This window comes from Larus michahellis, chromosome 2, assembly GCF_964199755.1.
Source record: "Larus michahellis chromosome 2, bLarMic1.1, whole genome shotgun sequence".
NCBI classification, from domain to species: domain Eukaryota; kingdom Metazoa; phylum Chordata; class Aves; order Charadriiformes; family Laridae; genus Larus; species Larus michahellis.
The window spans coordinates 119,302,977-119,315,551 of NC_133897.1; the positions used below are offsets into that span (position 1 = coordinate 119,302,977).

Genomic DNA, 12,575 nt, shown 5'->3' on the forward strand with positions numbered 1-12,575 from the left:
GAGGTCCAGCAGACTCATCTGATACTGAGACCATCCTAAGAGTCAAGGAGCAACAGCACATCATTTCGGTATCTTGTGTAGTTATACCTTTTGTTAGAAAAGTTGGAAGATCAGCATTACTCTCTCCCCTTCCTCCTGAACAAAAATTGAACACTTGAGAAAGAAATAACAACTGATGACCAATTATTATCTGTTTTATTAACACTGTTTTGTGACTATTTCCACAGTCACTGAAGTTACGAGGCCATCCATAGCCTGACACTTTAAAACATGCACAGTCTGCTGGAAAAATCTATTCATCCATCCATACAAGCCCCAGAAGGTCCTTGCATGGATGAAATAAGCACTGAGGGTAAGGCAGACACTATTGGTATTCAAACCTCTGGCTCACAGTTGTTACAATAGCCATTAGGATTTAAAAGCAGCTTTGTCCAACTACCTTTTGCACAAATAGGAGTTTGTGCCCAGTGTATCCATAAACATCAACCCATTTGGTGTAGCTGCCACTGAGAAAGCAACAACAGATACCTCTTCTGTTTTATGGCCTCAACAGGAAATTGTGGTTTCACTACCTTCAGGGTTTCCTTTACTCTTTTGGACTGTAAGAATAGTGTTTGATTTCATTTGCGCATAATGTGAATGTATATATAAAGTGAACCACTTCCAAGTATAAGTCTGACTAGATAGCAGATAAAGGATCCAGAAAATTTTGCAGTTAAGAAGGTGATTACCAAATACCAGACTCAACCACACGAAAACTTCACTTGGCTAACGGGAAAATTAAATCTATTCTACTATTCGATTAGCAGGACAGGACTCATAAGCGTAACTACCATTCTGGTGTCTCCGGTAATTGAAGTGAGCACGCTGAGTTAAGCTTAGTAAATTAATTTCATTCGTGATTATGTAGTTAAATCAGTCTCTCAGTACAGGTACCAAAAAAGAAAGAAGGTTAAAAAAAATCACCCTAACCCATAGCAGAATAATTTCTGATAATGCAAACTTCAAAAAGGGGATTTGCATTGACATAAAAATAATCGGTGGTGACAACCAAAGATACAATAAGATATGCAGGCAGTGACACATTTAACTAGGACTTGCAAATACCTCTGACTATAACATCTTTTTTTCCAGATCTATATTACTTTGGCAGATTTTAACTATTTGGGCTGGAATTTTTCATACCAGGTATCTGTCTCAGGGTACATTGGTTTTTTTGGAAACTTCAGTTGAATTCAGCTCAAGTGTCTCTAAGACAGAAGACTGGAAAAACATGTCATCTTTTTCATGAAAAAGAAAAAAAAAAGGTCTGAAGACATTTAACAGAGAAGTTGTAGAAACTGCATCCTTACAGAAAGCACTTTTTTTTGGCAGTACAGTCAGGCCGATATCAGCCACATCCCTTTTACTGTTCTTAAGAAAAACAGTGCTGAATACACACACACAAAAAAAGCACTGTCTGCACACTCAGTACAGATTTGTTAGCATTTGGTAGCTAAACTACTATGGATTTCTCCATAAACATGTCACAGATCTGGACAAGACTTTCCTTACCACTCTTCCTTTCAGGGACCGCTGTGATGCTAGACAGCTAACTGAACCCGGGCAGAAAACCTCCTATTTGTCTTACAGTTCCCTCTGCGGGCACACAGGGAGGACAGAGGTCAAGAAGGAAGGAAACTGCCCCACTGTAAAGCAAAAATGGAAGGTCTGAGTTGTCATGGACATATGAAGTGCTAACGAAGGATACATTTTAAAAATACCCAGACCCTTACTCTGAGCAGCATGCCTTTAATAAAGGTAACTCAGTTCCCCATCGGTAAAATGGGAATTATAACGACACCTCACTTCATAGGATAAAGAATATTTGCAGATCACTCAACTACTGTCATGATGAGTGCAACAGAAAAACACATGAAGAAATGAATTAATCTGACTTAAGTGCCAGGCTTTGGTTGCAAGGAATAAGTATGGCATAGGGCCATATACGGAACAAGGAAAATAAAATATAAGCTGCTTATTTTGTGGCACTTTTTATCCTGTCCAATGAAAGTATAAGAAGTCCTTCAGGGAGAGGAAAAACTCAACACACGTAAACACACAGACACACATCCAAATAACTGCGAGGTGTACCACAACACATACATGCACATTAAAGCTAAATGTCGCACATGCTCTTTGGAGTTAGCCTTTTAATTACATAAATGCAAGATGAAATTGTTGTAATATATTGTACATTTGCAAGGGTAGAAGTGTTTGGACTAGCCTTAGCAAATAAATGGCTGTTTATTTTTCTTGAGACTACACCTAGAATTCTTCAGGCTTTCCACCAACACAATTTTGATACAAAGTAGGACGTGGCACAATGGACAGATGGGAGGGCTATCTGCTCAGTATATGCGTAGGATTTTAAAATCTCTTGTGGAACTTACTGTTCATCCTCAAGATTCCTTCTTTTGCACTGCATATTTAACATTTAAGTCTGGCATAGACCATAAGTACGTAAGTACATTAGTATCACTGCTGTTAACCAAGCCTTGTTATAAGACAAGGAAGAAAGAGGAACACAGAGGGGGACACAGCCAGAGGGAGAGAGGGAGAGAGAGAGCAGTGCAATGGATTCTACCTGAAAATAAACTAATCTTTTTCAGGTAGAATACTATCCAAGAAAAAGCCTTGCAACACTGAAGTCATTGAACATCTGAAAAATTCACAATGACTATACAGTGAAGCACAGATTTTGTAAAACTGCCATGCCCTACAGTGATAAAATCAGTACAAACTTGATGGACATTAGAATGATTCCTTCTGACCTTTCAGTGAAATTCTTGGAAAGCGCACTTTTCAGGTTTCCTTACATACATACATTATTTAAAAGATTACAGGAATACACACTTATAAAGATATTATTTACCTTTTTTCTCCCTCTGGCCTGAAAGGTATTCTGCAATCAGGGCAACCACAAAAGTACTGCACTAAATTCCATCCTCTTAAATTAATGAGACAACCAGCACAGGCAGATTAAAACTTATGACCAGGCAGAAGGAGACAAGACAACCTCAGTAAATATTTAAGCTATTTGCCTGATCAAGCATTTTAGCAACTGTTTCTTCACTGCTAATGCACACATGCCATTGCACACGTGTACAGAAATGCACACACTAATGTAGCTGTGGTTTCTCTGAACATATTTCCAAGCCTCACACATCCCCATTATCAATTCTGACCATAACTTTACCTTTTTAAAAAAGAAATCACTCCAAAATAAAAAAAAAAAAAAAGAAAGAAGAAAGGAAAAAAAAGCCAGGTTTGATGCTAGTCAGCTTGTGCTGCTGCCTACAAGGGCAAAGGGTCACAGCAACATGTGAGGATCACAGGGCTGGGCAACTGAAGATCACCCATGTCGTGGAGCTGGGAAGCTAACCCTCTACGAGCCCTCCTTCTGCCACTCTGCCCTTCTCTTCGACACGCACCACAAACACGCAGCGATCCATGAAGGCAGAGGGAGTAGAATGAAAGAAAGGTGAAGAATTGACAGCATCTGCTAAAGGATGTCCAGAGAAACTGCCGCTGAACGGTGAAGACATGCAAAGGCTGGTATTCAGCCATAGGCTTCCAGTAGAAGAAGAAAGTCCTTTTGAGGGGATAAAATAAGAGTAAGAACGTATTTGGAGTAGGGTGAATTTCCTCTCCAGTATCATGTCTGCATGTGTAGACTGTACTTTAATCTTTGTAACGCTCAGGAACAACACTGCACAGCAATACACTTAATTACACTGGAATCAGCAGCTCTCCACCCATGTCAATCACTTCATCCAACACGCATGCGCGCACACTCACACACACACACTCACACACACACACTCTCTCTCACACACACACACACACACTATCTCTTCCTCTGCTCCACAGACAAGAAAGAAATACTAATTTAAAGCATATCAAAACACATTTTTATAATGTATAAAGATAATACCCAATGGACTCCTGAGAGATACAAGAAATTAATCCCAGTTGTGAAGGTCTTGATATTAGCTCTTCACTCCTGGGATGAATTTAAAATCCCACAAAAGCCCATGATTTATTTCCTTCCTACACAACAGCAACAAACACTCACATAATTTTTAAGTAATGTAAAATATCACTTTAAAGCCATTCATACACATCTGAGAGAGAGAGAGAAAGAGAGAGAAGGGAAGGGAAGAATTAGTTGTGAATTAGTTGTTTTGAGAGGTGAGCACTTAAGGGTCCATTCCACCTGCATAATTCCCATAAATGTTATGTTTATGAATTGAACAAACAGGGTGACGAATTGTTGGCACAAAACCTCCCTTTCATCCACCTCCTATGTTTTAATATACGGTATCTCTTCTAATGGCTAGTTAAAGGTTTTTATAAAGTAATGCTGTTCTATTTCAAATTTTTACATCAAGTAGATGTGATTATCAAGGTGTCTTTCTGTTTATAGGGTTTTAACTCATCACCCAGTATAAAGCTTCCTCGATGATGTTTGTGAAATACCTAAACCTTAAAGTTACTACCTTGGGTGGAAGGAGGGAACTCTGTCAAAAGCTAGTTAATTTTCCCGTGTTTTTAGAAATGTCTCCACTTAAACGCAATCCTGGCATGATACCTCTTTAAATGGTTTGTACTGGTTGGCAAGTGAAATCATGATACCAGGAACAGTCTCTGGAAAACTATTTAATTGGTAGATTCAGGAAGCCATCCCAAAAATTTCTGGGCTATGCAAGACCACATCTTACAATTCCTACCTGCGCAACTCCGTGATATTCATGGTTCACTGGTACTGCTTATGAGCTTGAGTAACTAATCTGTATGACATCACAAGAGATTGCCACCGTAGAAAATGATGTAAAAAAGGCAAAAAAAAAAAAAAAAGAAAAGAACTAAGTACTAAACAAGCACAGTAGATAAGAGCTTTGGTTTCAGAGAAAATATATGCATTATTTAATTTTCATTTTGTTTTACTGCACTAAGATAAGCATCACTAAAATGAATGGGACAGAGGTTTTCTCTACCTTCTAAGATCTTGTTACAACATGGGATGGAGCTATGAAAATCATTCTTGGGTCGTCACTACCTTCCTTTCATTTATTGTGAAAATTGTAAAAAAAGAAAATATACTTCCTTACCTCTGAAGTTTAGAAAATAATAGTGTTTAAGTCAGTAAGTAATGTACAACTACAAATACAACAGCACCATGGCAAAAATAAAACACCGTAAGCAATGTAAATTTGTGCTAAAATGGATACAAGAGGCACCCTTAAAAACACAAAGAAAGTAATTTGAGGGTTTGTCTATCGTGAGGCTTTCTGCAGGGAGCTTAAAAGTTTCAGCCCTTCACCAAAATCCGTAGTTTTGTACGTATTTTTGTGATTTTAAGTCACTGCTGAATGCCAAGATGAGAGGGTTTTTTTATAAAAAAAAAAACAAAAAAAAAACAACAAAAAAAGGTAAGGCAAGTTATTCAACGGAGAAGTTCCACAGACACTTAAACATCCACAATAATTTTCTTTTCAACCAGGGGCCTATTCCTGCCATCAGTTTGCAGGGATTGTGTAGCTAAGTCTCATCACTGCTAACATGGATAACTGTGCACCGTGCATCTAAAGTGCACAAACAGGAGCGGAAAAAACCCTTCCATTTGTTTTACTGACCCACAAAACCCAGCCACAGTTGCAGTGAAATTGAACAGTATCTTGCAATTTCATCCCTTAATTGGGAGCCCAGCACATGGCAGAAGTCCAGGCCCTAGCTCAGGCTGTTTATCTTCCAATACTTTCAAGTCACTTACTAGCCAAAAAAGAAATTACAATGTGATTTAAAGGGAAATCAGTCAGCTTGCAGGCCCATTCCTTGCCTGCCTCCTCCCTCTCCTTCTTTATTAAAATAGTTGTAAACGTACCATAAGTCTGAACTGTTCATCCTTGCAAACAGCTGTCCCACTGTGCTGCATGAAAAACATTTGTAAAAATTTTTGGTTTAGGTTTAACTATATCCTTTCTTTTAAGATCCTCCTCAAAAATCCCAACAAAGTTTCACAGTTTTCCATCTTTAAAAACATCTACTTTCTGTGTTATGTGTTGCTAAATAAGTTGTGATGGCTTAAGAATTTCATAGGTAGCATTGAGTGCTAAATCTCAGTTCCTCAGACCCACCTCTCTGCAAGTACTCCCCACCATCAAACAGCTTCTGCTGCAAGTTATCCAGATGCAATGGGTCAAAGTCGAAAGAGATTCCCCTCGAATGACCTGCCATCGACCAAGCCCAGGATCTGATGTCTCCGGCTTTTCACTTATGAACCCCTTCTCCCTTTTGGCGATTCAGTGGGGGAAGGCACAGAACCTTACCCAGCTCACAGAAGCCGAGTATGAAAGCGGCAGCTATCCGAGTAAGAGATGCCACTGCGCACCCACAAAGCAAAAGAGAGAGGCTCAGCTGCGCCGATGCTTCCTGTTGAAACTGGGACAACGCTCGGCTTTCAACACACTTGATGAAGAAGGTAACAAAACTGTTGCACAGACATCAGACAAACCTGGTGAGCCAGACAGTGAGCTCATCCAAACCACACTACAAATAACTCCTCAGCTGCAAGTGAAGAGCTTTGCTTCTTCGTTTCCTTAGAAATAGAGCTCATGATTTTAGATACATTATAAAATCTGTTACTGTTTTAATTCACCAACATAAAGAACTTTTCCAAAAACAGATTGAGAAACTCTGTGTTTTCTAAAACGTCAAGAATATAATAGCACTTACAGAGCATTTTGAATAGTGAGTGTAAAATACTGTTACTCAGTTTTCAAACATAAGGAAGACCTTAAGTATATTTGACAATTCACAATTAGAAAGATTTGGAATTTGTTCAGGAACAAATGAATTAGCTGCTTCTTCAATTGAAGTTAGCAAAGCCTCATGCAAAGCAAAGCTGGGAAAACTTTTTTCTAGATGTCTTGACCTTGTTATACAAGCACATGATACTACAACCTAATGCAAAGACTTCCACAAGATGGTGAGTGCGCGTGATGTCATCTCCTACTCAGAAAATTTTGATGGATACAAATAACATTCCTGTATCATAAACCAGAATTGTTTGAAGCAGAAATTTCCCATTCTTGCATTATGGATAATACTAAAAACATTATATAATGCAATACAGGGAAATTCTATCTTGGGGTTCTGGTGACAAGCCACTTGAGCTACACTTTTTTCCTTTATAATGTCACCGGAACTCTCAGTGGAATTATATATAGAATAAATGATAGGCAATGGTGAATTACAAGGCCATAATACATACAGTAAGCACCTAATATAGTCTTATAAATTACAGACTTTTATAGCTTTATATTTTACAGTGTAATGTCACACACCACAGTGACACAATACTCCAATTCAAGACATGATATCACATTTAAGAAAAAAAAAAAGAGAGAAAAAGCAGCAGCAGCCCTTATTATGGTAAAGTAAAATTACTTTGGAAGTGTACAGATTTGCCATTTTAAAAGAAGATGCAGAGATCGAAATACAGGCATCAAGGAAGAAAGTACGTGCCAGACAACGGCCAGGTCTGTTGTTCCTCTGTACTGTGGATAACGAATGTTAGTGTTTGCCTAATACTAGGCACTGCCGCATGAGAGATCCCAAGCTGGATTCTGCACTCAAGGGATAGGGCAAAGGGTGCTTCACATCATTGAGCAGTGACTTCTCCAGCTGATTAAGAAGCGGCACTGATGGGCTTCACTGGGATTCCCATCCAGAGCTCTTCAGCCTGATGGATAACATTGCATTTTGGGGGTCTAAAGGATAATAGTGAAGTGAGGGGCTGGAGCTGAGGGAATATTCCATTCCTGAAGCCTTGGATTGGGACCACTTCTGAGGCAGAAAACTAACTAAGAAGTTAAAATAGAGTATTTTCAGTCTGATTTCCCAGAGAAATGAAGCATATGCTACCAGTCAGCATCTATCTGCCTGTGTATACCCCACTTTTGATAAGTTTTGGATCCACTGTTTAGCTGCAACTAAATCTGGTACAAGAAAAAAGGACTCCACGCTATCAAGTTCCTATAAATTCTGAGAAAACATGGAGTCAGGTAGAAAAGAATAATTCTCTCAGTGCCTTCCTTGAGGATACAACTGCAGCCCCCTCGATGCACCTCATTAGACCCTAGAGAACACACACCACGTTGGGGTGGAGCAAGGGGGCAGGGAAGGATAGGATGGAAAAAACAGTCTCCCAGTAGAGTAACCCAGGAGCACAACAATATTTTCTCCATATTCCTACCATATTAAACACCACAAGATTTCACCATCAGAAACAAGGACATAGGAAACCACAAACGCAGACCCATTTGTTGCTGATAAACAAGAACACCAGACAAGTATTCAAGTGAAAAAGGCACACCTGCTCTGCACTTTTATCCGCAGGCAGGTTCCTATTTGTGTGTACATGCTTGCTGCTGGCTGAGCTGGGCAGCAAAGAAGAGATTGCTAAGGTTTTTAAAAGACACTGCTCATTAACTGAGCTAGTTAAAGGTGACAATGCTGAGAGAAAAGGAAAAGAAAAGGGATGATGACAAGACAGACAGAGGCATGGCTCTTTCACCTGAAAATGCAGCATGCGGTCCTGAGCAGAATGCTGCTCGTATTAATGTCTAGATTAAAACAGGAGGACATCATACCATAATCTTGTATTTGAGACGCACTCAGATCAGCCCCTAGCAGTGGCAGAGACATGACACAACCAATGAAGTCGAGAAGACTATTTATATATTTGAAGGCAGGCACTTGCTCGAGCAGCTTTCTGAGGTGCTGCCACATTGCAGAGGTCAAAACAAGAGTCTTTCTTTCTTCAGCTCACTCTGAGCTGGTATCTGGGAGTTTGGATAAAACAGGAACAGGCTCAGGTGCCTACCACTTACCTTGTCAGACAACAGCACCTCTGCTCTTTCTCCCTAACTGCTGTGATTGGTAAATGTTGCTGAAATAACTCCCGCTTTGAGGACCCAGCAATAAACCCCCATCTTCCCTGGAAACACTCCAACCTGGGGACCCTAACCAGGCAAACAGCTCCCAGTGAAATGGAAGGTTGACTCACAAAGGACCTGGGAGAAATGTGAGAGAGGGACTCCAGGTTTTCCCAGTAGTTGTCACTTTTCTACCACCAGAAAGATCAAGATTTAAGCAGACTAGCAAGTGTCCCACAAACGAACGGACTATATTGTGTACCTCACATGAAGTGTATGTTGGGTTGCCAGCCCAGACTGCATCTTTTTATTTAATTTTATGGTTTAAAAGTTTCTGTATTGTTCTGCATATTGATTCCCTTTATTGTGGAAATTGTCAATATTCAGAGATGCTGCTGGTCGATGAGGCAGAGAGGGTTCTAACACATGGGTGAGACAATCACTTATGACACTGTTATATGATGAGGTTGCTGAATGCTCAACCGTTCATACAATACACAGGCTTCATTGAGAAAAGAAATACCACAATGGCCTGGCAGCATGCTGTAGAACCAAAACACAGCCTTTATTCAAACAGAATTTCTCTTTTACTTTTTTTCAGTCAAAATTTACTCCTCTAACAAAGCAAGCAGTATACACATTCCCCAACCACCATCAGGTGGGAAACATGGCTAAGTTTTCCGGACAGTGTATCTAACCAGCTAAACAGAAAAAATGATTTAATTTTGCTCCTCAAAGTATCTACTTTGAGCCCAAGGGTAGACATCAAGTCAAGCACATGCTTATGATAAAGCAACTGTGCCAGGATGAAAAATAAAAAAAGAAACAAGGACCAAAAGGAAATAAAAACTAATCAGTGCTTATTTGAGTAGTCTGGGATACTAACAACAGAAAAAAAAAATTGTCTACACATCCTGTGCATTGGTTTTCCACTTTGCTGCAACTGGACTTTTTTCTCTTTTTTGCTAGAAGACAAGGAAAAAGACATTGCCTGCTACCACAGACGTGATGCATTGCTATGTAAGCAGTCTCTCTCCAGTGGAAACCTTGCTTGTTGTACTTTGCTGCCGTCTAAACAGGCACTCTGGTTAAGTATACAGGGTCACACGACTGCATATTCCTAGTGCAACTGAGTCAAACTGCAAATACTAAAAGTTGCATTCAACTCCTCTGAATAATCCTGACCACGTTCCTCCAGGGTGAAAATCTTAGAAAGGATAAGAAATGACATTACACTCATTCGGAAAGGAAGAAAATGCAACACTGGCCTGCTAAGAGTGACGCAGTGCATCATGCCACCATGCCAGAGATCAGAGTTCAGACTAGTCTTTTAGTTTTGAGCCTTAGGGGAGACAGGGTACGGTTCAAAAATAATGTGTTTCAGTGTCTGAGAGGGGAAAGCCAGTGCAGCAGCACTCCATCTGGCAGGCCGACTTTGCTCTGAAGTTACACAGAAAAAGAGAAGGACTTTGTGTTCAGGGCTGGGGGCTGGGAAAACAAGAAATGCGGCCTTCCCAGGAAATAAATTTAAGATTATGCTGATGCACTATCTGAATCCTTCCTAAGGAGGCAATAGAAAATTTAAAAGTTAAATCGAGTTGTCCATGACATGCTCAACGCCATTTAATGGGAAACTCCTGCTGATATTATTCATGAGAGACGCATTTCTTACCAATACAACTAAAATAAATACAAAAAATAAAATAAAAAAAAAAATCCCTAAGTATAAAACCATTCTCTATTTGATAATGGGTAGTGAAGAGGACAGATGCATTTTCATGAAAGGCACCACATGGAAGAGAAAATTTCTCCTCTTTTATTTTTAAAAAGGGTGCCAGATGCAAATGTTTCACTGGGCGCCTATAAGTACTTAAAATACAAAACACCTTCTTCAAATGCATTAAGCACACAGCGAGGCACTTTAAATACACTTGCTTTGTCAGACAGGCAGCTGGCACCACTTTTGTAACGAACAGGGCAAACATTCTGTCCAGTGAAAGTGTTACCAAAATATAGCAAGAGGCTCAGCTTGACTTGCACTCACAAATATCAAAAGCGGGTTCCTCTCATTACTTTTCTTAAGGATAAAAACTGCCATCTTGACTCTCATACTCCAGGAAGGCAAGAATAGTTTAGGTTTTCTTTTTAAATAAGTCTCTCCACAGAAGGCGCGTGCCAAACCCATCTCCTGCTCTCTCATCTCTGATGGTACAAACCCCTCCTGCCTGGCCTTTCCCAAACACGCACTGTTCTGTGGGTGATCAAAAGCCTCCCCTGATCTTCAATTATTCTGCCACAGTAAATATAAAGCCTTCAGAGGACAGTAGCCGCATCAGCAAAAGCATTAGTTAAAACTATAGGCGCTACCCAACTTTTCGCCCCTGTGTTTGGTCTGATTAATTTTGGCACCTCATACATTTCTGGAGAAAAATGAGAAAGGAAATCGCCCAATAAACCAAGCAAGCTAGCCTTTCTGAAAGCGAGATGTGCCTTTTGTCAGCCCACAACATTTAGGGACACCAAACTAAACGCAGTGCAGAGTTCGCCTCATTTACCAAGAAGCGCCAGAGGTGAGATTTGCTGTAGAATGAGGGAAAACATTGGTTTTAGACCCACCCCCCCACCGAAAACAGAGTGAAATACGAATTCTACCTGAGACTGTACTTCAGGTTTTAAAATACTCTTATAATTTCCTGAGCTGAGAATCGCTTGCTGTTTATATCCCTCACCCCTCCTCTAAGGAAGTTAAAAGCAATGTTTAGAGCAAGCTCTATGCATGTAGCCACACCTAAAACACAAGCCAATGCGTTCCCTCCCCCTCCCCCAAATCCATGAGCTGCCACAGCTGGAACTGTTTTACACCGGCCGGCCGGCCGAGCTTTGTGCGAGCCAGCCAGCCAGCCAGCGCTCGCCTCCTCTTTGTCTGCAACACGGCAAGACGCTGGCCTCCATGGTCAGGCTGCGTCCCCCGGGACGGCGGGTAAACACCAGCCCGGCCCCGGCTCCCTCCTGGTAGGGTCCGGTGATGCAGTGTCAAAAGCTGGCCACAGAAAGATCTGGAAAAGCGGCCGAGGAGGAGAGGGCTTTTGCCTTACCGGGGGTGACAAAAAAAAGCACGCAGTTGGGTTTCAGCTTCGGCAGGCGCCATCGGAGTCTCCCCAGGCGGCAGGCTCTCGAGGGGGACAAGGCTCGGCCATGTCCTCTTGGGCCGGGAGGGAGGCAAGGCAGCCCCGTGGAGAGGGCGGCAAACTGCAGTGGAAGTCAAGTTAGCAACGGTGTGACAAATGCAAGCGGGACTATTTCTGAAGGCTAAAAGACAAAGAGAGGGTAGGCGCACTCAGGCATCTGAGGGAGAGGAACACAGGGGAAAATCGAGGATGCACGACAGAAGCAAAATAAACTTTTACACGTAACAGAAACATTCTCAGGGTGCATGTATGCCTGCACACACACGCACACACGTACGCGTCAACTGACTGTTTCAAAAGCCACGACTAAAATTTCATTTAAAAAACCCAGCTGCTTCTTTACCCTGACTTTGTCTTTAAGGACTTAGCTAAGCCGAAGGAGTGGCCAGAAAAGAAGAAAAAAAAA

General features: G+C 41.0%; 1 protein-coding gene across 12 annotated transcripts in view; it reads right to left on the reverse strand.

The window, feature by feature from the left end:
• The window catches only part of ZNF521 (zinc finger protein 521), a 233,609-nt gene that overhangs the window by 167,511 nt on the left and 53,523 nt on the right, over nt 1–12,575 (reverse strand). Inside the window, exon 1 of one of the 12 annotated variants that reach the window (XM_074576872.1) lies at nt 12,077–12,135. The exons of the other annotated variants lie outside the window; for them this stretch is intronic. The gene's annotated coding sequence lies outside the window, so the exon portion shown is untranslated. Of the gene's footprint in view, nt 1–12,076; nt 12,136–12,575 lie in introns of those variants that run through there. 12 annotated transcript variants of the gene reach the window in all.